At 42.8% G+C, this 6554-nt stretch overlaps 1 protein-coding gene across 1 annotated transcript in view; it reads right to left on the bottom strand.

Moving 5' to 3' along the window:
- MFSD9 (major facilitator superfamily domain containing 9) overlaps nt 1–5252 on the bottom strand; it is a 33494-nt gene extending 28242 nt beyond the window's left edge. The window contains exon 1 of the mRNA XM_006870730.1: nt 5217–5252. The gene's annotated coding sequence lies outside the window, so the exon portion shown is untranslated. The remainder of the gene's footprint in view (nt 1–5216) is intronic.
- Between the last annotated feature and the right edge of the window lie 1302 nt (nt 5253–6554).

Below are 6554 nucleotides of genomic sequence, written 5' to 3'. Positions count from 1 at the left end.
CTTCCTTATTCACTGTCCAGATTTCACATGTACATGAGGTGATTCAAAGTATCACGGCTCGGGGACAGGCCCATTTTAGTCCTCAAACTGACATCGTTGTTCTTAAACACTTTAAAGCGGTTTTGTGCAGGAGATTCACCTAATGCAACATATCCTTTGATTTCTTGGTTGCCGTTAATAGTGGATCCAAGCAAAATGAAATCCTTGACAATCTCAATCTTTTCTCCATTTAAAATGTTGTTGTTTATTGGTCCAGGGGTGAGGACTGTTATTTTCTTTACACTGAGTTGAAAGCAATGAGGGTCAGCCTTTGAGTAAGCAAGGTTGTGTCATCTGCAGGTCACCAGTTATTCATGAACCTTCTCCTCCAATCCCGATGGCATGCTTCTCTTCATATAATCCAGTGTCTCAGATTGGTTCAGCATTGAATAAGTATGGTAAAAGGACACAACTCTGACACACATCTTTCCTGATTTTAATGCAGTAGCCTCTTCCGGCTAAATGATTGTCTCTTGGTCTCTGTACAAGGTTCCTCATGAGCACAATTAAGTGTTCTGCAGTTCCCATTCTTCACAATGTTATCCAAGTTTGTTATGATCCACACAGTCTAACGCCTTTGTATAGTCAATACAGGACAAGTAAACAGCTTTCTAGTACTCTCTGCTTTTGATCAAGAGCCATCTTATGTCAGCAATGATATGCCTAGTTCCACATTCTCTTCTGAATTCAGTCTGAATTTCAAGCAGCTCCCTGTGAATGTGCTCCTACAATCGTTTTTTTGAATTATCTTCAGTAAGATTTTACTTGTATGTAATAGTAATGATATTGTTTGATAATTTCTGTATTACAATGGACTACCTTGGGAAAGGACACAAATATGGATCTCTTCCAGTTGGCTTATCAGGTAGCTGTCTTCCAAATTTCTTGGCACAGAACAGTGAGTACTTTCTGTACTGCCATCAAGTTGTTCAAACATTTAAATTGGTATTTTATCAATTCTTGGTGCTTTGTTTTTCACTAAGGTCTTGAATGTAGCCTAGACGTCATCCTTCAATACCACCTGTTCTTGATCATATGTGAACTCCTAATATGGCCGAACATAAATCTTTTTGGTACAGTGAATCTATTCTTTCCAGCTGCTTTTAATACTTCCTGCATCATTCACTATCTTGCTCAAAGATTCCTTTAATAGTGCACAAGAGTCAAGATTTCAATTTTTTTTTTAAGTTCTTTCAGCTTGAAAAATGCTGAGCATGATCTTTTTATGATTTTCTAATTCTACAGTTTTGCACATTTCATTATAATACTTTACTGTCTTCTCAAGCTGCCCTATGAAATTTTCTGTTCAGCTCTTTTCTTTCATCATTTCTTCCAGTCACGTGAGCTATTCTATGTTCAAGAGCAAGTTTCAGAGTCTCTTCTAACATCCATTTGGTGTTTTCTTTCTTCACTATCTTTTCAATGACCTTTTGCTATCTTCATGCATGATGTTCTTCATGACCCCACAAAAGCTCTGGTCTCTAGTCATTAGTGTTTAATATGTCAAATTTGTTTTAAGATGGTCTCTAAATTTAGGTAAGACATACCCAAGGTTAAGGAGTTCTAGTATTGGAGTCCTGGCATGGTGCTGTGGGCTAATGTGTCAGACAGCAAAGTCGCTTGGACTGCAAGGTCAGTGTTTCAAGCTCACCAGATGCTCCTTGGAAACCCTATACAGGGTCGCTATGGGTCAGAATCGACTCAACAGCACTTAACAACAAGTATCGTAGTGGTTACGAATTGGGCTGCTAACCCCAAGGTCAGTAGTTCAAAACTACCAGCTGTTCCATGGGAGAAAGATCAGAATTTCTGCTCCTGTACAGCCTTGGAAACCCTATACAGGGTCACTATGAGTGGGCGTCAATTCCACAGCACAGAGCCACCACCAGAACCGACTCCACAGCACATAATCACCACCAACCACCATATTGGATTGTGGTTCTTATGGACTTGTTTGAATTTTCTTCAACTTAAGGCTGAGTAACTGATGGACTAACACAGTCGTCCCTGGTTTTGTTTTGGCTGATGATATTGAGTTTAGCTGCTATTTCTAAAGTTCTCAGGGGCTAACTCCTAAGACGTGGACCACATTCCTTCTTCCTAGGTTGATCTTCGTCTGGACCTCTGCTGAAGCCTTTCCAGCATGGATAAACCTGCTGGTATTTGAAACACCAGTCGCATAACTCCCAGCTTTACAGCATTATGCAAGCCACCAAGATATGACTGACAGAGGTGTGCAGCATTGAAGAAATTAAAAAATGTAACAGCAACCTGTTGAGTCTTCTCAACTGGCCAACAAGGAGTAAGTTTCCACTTTTCCTCAAAGTGCCAAATATCACATAATATTTAAATAATTATTTTAAATAAAAGATTGCTATTGTTGTTAAGTGTTGTCAAGTGGGTTCTGACTCATAGCGACCCTGGATATGATAGGATGCATTTAATTAGGTTGTTGTTGTTGTTGTTAAGTGCCGTTGAGTCGTGTCCGACCCATAGCGACCCTGTACAGGGTTTCCGAGGGTGTAAATCTTTACGGGAGTAGAAAGCCTGATCTTTCTCCCGCGGAGCAGCTGGTAGTTTCGAACCGCTGACCTTAAGGTTCGCAGCCCGATTCGTAACAGGCTAAAACCTGAAAATACACATTCATAAACAGTAACTGATTGTTATTATTTCAGCATTTTGGAAGCCTGGAAATTAATATTTGTTTGTTTGTTTTTTCCCTAAGAGACCAATGCTCACTCATTCTTTTCAGGAATTTTTGTTCTAAAATTATCTTCTCTTTTAACATAAAATGTAACTCTCTCTTCTTATGAATGCATAGCTTCTGCAAAACTATTATCAGTTAAGTGCAGTTTGAACTTCCGCAACCAGCTATGTATTTGCAATTTGTAATTAGATCAGAGACCACTTAACCCTTTAATCTAACATAAAAACTGTCGTCTCAGTTGTCACTGTGTGTGCCATGGAGTTGATTTCTACTTATACCACTTGTTCTTGAGTGATTCTGACTCTAGATGAGGAAACTTCAAAAAGTTCATGGTAAAATAGAATGAAAAGGTGATGGAATTTCTTCTCAAGTTTTAAAGCCCCCTTGTAAGACAGTGAAATGCACCACAGGGTTATCTATAGGGATCCAAATCATTTTGGATTTGTAGCTTAACATTAAAAATTACCAGTTGCTGTATTAAAGTTGAGGAAACAAAAATACCAATTTCAGGAGGTATCTGGAGGGAGGATTGTTATTGTTGTTGTAAAGTGCCATTGGATCAGTTCCAACGCATACAGACCATGTATAGGGTTTCCAAGGAGCGGTTGGTGAGTTTGAACTGCTGACCTTACAGTCCAGTGTGTTATCCCACAGCACCACACCAGGACTAGAAATCTTAAATCATAGATTTTAGCACCCCAAAAAAAGTGTAAAGTCTCAGGCCCATTTCCTCCCAAAACAAATTAAAATCGAGAAGTAGAGATAAGAACTAAAAACACGAAAATATTTTGGCAAATGATTTCTTCCCCAGTTGAAAATCATTTCCTGAGTGTATTAGGGGACTTTACATGGCTAAGTAGCTCTTGGGAAGTGATTTTCAACAAGGGAGAAGGGAACAAGATGAAAGAAATCACACTTTTGTGATGCTGTAGGACAAGCACTGGACTGCTGACTGCAAGGTTGGTGGCTCAAACCCACCTGCCACTCCTTGCAAACCCTATGCAGGGCCACTATGAGTAAGAGTTGACTCCATGGCATTTAACAACATTTATATACATATGTGTGTGTATATATATATATGTATATGTGCATATACATATATATGTATACGGAGCTCTGGTAGCATAGTGGTTACCAGTCAGGCTGCTAACCTCAAGGTCAGCAGTTCAAAACTACCCCAGCCATTCAGCAGGAGAAAGATGAGGCCTTCTGCTCCCTTAAAGATTTACAGACTCGGAAACCCTATGCAGGTTAGCTATGAGTCAGAACTGACTCCAGGGCACATAACCACTACCACCATATATATGTGCCACCATATATACACATATTTGTGTGTGTGTGTATATTTATGTAGAGACCCGGTGGGGCACTGTAGGTTAATTCGCTGGGCTGTGAAGTTGGTCTGAACTGCAAGGTTGGTGGTTCAAGGTCACCAGTGGCTCCTAGGAATATACAGGTGTCAGAAACAACTCGATGGCACTTAACAACAACATATATATATAACAACACACATATATATAATAACTGTTAGGTGTGTATACAAGTTATGCATAATATTCCTTATAATTTAACAAAGAGTCATTAGCTCCTGAAGGATACCCAAAGCTGCATATAAATATTCTGAATGTCTACATTTTCCATTAAATAAAAACCCCTTCTGTACGCTATTCTGACTTTTGGGAAATTCTTAATTTCCCCCTGCAAAAGATTAGATAACTCATGATTGAATAAACTGTTAAAATGACTAAATCTTACATACCAAACCTGTTGCCTTTGAGTCCAGTCTGACTCATACCAACCCTGTAGAACAGAGTAAAACTTCCCAACAATGCTTCCTAGACTAAAAATATTTACTGAAGCTGACTGCCACATCTTTCTCCCGAGGAGCAGCGGCTGGTACTTTTTAACCATTGCACCACCAGGGCTCCTGAATCTTTTATGGTGTTGTTATTAACTGCTGTCAAGTCAGTTCCAACCCATAGCGACCCAGCATAGGGTTTCTGAGAAGCGGCTGGTGAGCTTGAACCACCGACCTTGCGGTTCACATGGACTTTGCAGTCCAGCGCACTCACTCTAAGCGCCGCCCAGGACTCCCTGAGATCCTACACAAGCTTGCTAAATCCAGGTGCTTCACCGCCCTTCTGGCCTGGCGCGGCGCCAAATAGCGCCTTCAAACACGGGGTCACGCCCTGGATGTTGAGGTCCAAAGGTCACACCTGGGGCAGTGGAACCCTGACTAACCAAGCAGCCTGGAGGGGCTGGGGCGCTTCGCACCGTGCAAAATAGAACGCGAATGGGGGGCGTGAAACATGTGTCCAAAACGCAGAGAGGTAAGGTGGCCAAGACCCCGCTGAACATTACTATAGCCCCCAGAGCTTTAAAAACGATCGCAGCTGAGGTTCCTAACCCAGGACTGAGTCAGCACTGAACCCGCAGCCAGTCCCTTCTCAGCCTTGGTCCTCGCACTCACCAAGAAGCCCACCAAGTAGAGCCCGAGCAAGAAACGGCGGGTTCGGACAGTGTCAGCCCCTGTCCTCCGCTCCGGTCGCGGCTCCGGGGATGCCGAGGCCAGTCCCCGGGCCGACCCCCAGGCTGGGCCGGCCCGAAGCTCCATGTATATGCGGAAAAAGGGTACCGACACCTGGAACCGGCGCCCGTACCAACCCGCGCAGAGCCAGCCCCGCCCCAAGCGGAAGGGGGCGGCGTGCGCCTGCGCAGAGGGCAGCTCCGCGGACGCTAGTGCGCCCGTGCTATTGCCGGCTTCGCGGTTAGCGGTGGGTTCGCGCTCCGGGAGGTGGAGACGGGCTGCCACCCGCGTGTGAGGGACGCGCCAGTTTTGTGATGATAGCGATGATGCTCTGCGATTCCTTCGTGTGAAGACACTGCCGTCCTTGTGTTTGAAAAGAGTGCGGGAACAGTGATGAGCGGAGGCAATTGGTGTGAGAGGGCACAGTTGTTTACATCCAGACCCACAGACTTACACACCCCTTGGATGGAACTGACCTGAAACAGGTTAATAGAATCCCTCGAAGCTCCCTTTTCCTGTGTGGAAAACAGGAGAAATAGTACCTCCATCTCCTAGAGTTGGGAGAATTGAACAGAGCACCCTTTATTTCACAAATGCTTGCCGAGCATCTCCATTGTTGGGCTGGGAGAACAAGACCCAGTTGGTTTTTGAGTTGCGGTTACAGTGAAGTAATAATGATGAAAGCAGTGAGCACACAGTAAATAAATACGACAGACTAAAAAATAATAGACAACAAAGCACAAAGCACACCATTTTTAAAACCAATGTTATAGCAAGTGATAAAAGGAAGAAGAGTCTTGCTCTGAGGAGTAGTGAGGTAAGCAGTGACCTAGTTGTACTTGCGCCAACACAGATTTGTTTGTTCTTTTGGCAGTCCATGGTATCTTTAATATTCTCCAGCACTGTAACTCAAAGGCATCAATCTTCTAATGTCTTCCTTATTCACTTTCCAACTTTTCCATGCGTATGAGGCTATTGAAAATACTATGGCTTGGGTCAGGAGCCCTTTAGTCCTCAAACTGACATCTATGTTCTTGAACATTTTAAAGAGGTCTTGTGCAGCAGATCTGCCTAATGCAGTAGGAGGGTTTGATTTCTTGACTGCTCTTTCAGGAGTGTTGATAGTGGATCCAAGCAAAATGGAATCTGACAACTTCAGTCTTTTCTCCATTTATCATGCTGTTGTATATTGGCTGTTATTGTAAGATTGTGAATTTACCTTTGTTGTTTTTAATTGAAGATTTGCACTCCTCTTAGTATCTCCCTTCTTGTTAAGTGCCA

The sequence above is a fragment of the Chrysochloris asiatica genome, unplaced genomic scaffold (assembly GCF_000296735.1).
Source record: "Chrysochloris asiatica unplaced genomic scaffold, ChrAsi1.0 scaffold00150, whole genome shotgun sequence".
Taxonomy (NCBI): domain Eukaryota; kingdom Metazoa; phylum Chordata; class Mammalia; order Afrosoricida; family Chrysochloridae; genus Chrysochloris; species Chrysochloris asiatica.
Note: the sequence above shows the minus strand (reverse complement) of the source record. Positions and strands in the feature narration are given on the sequence as shown.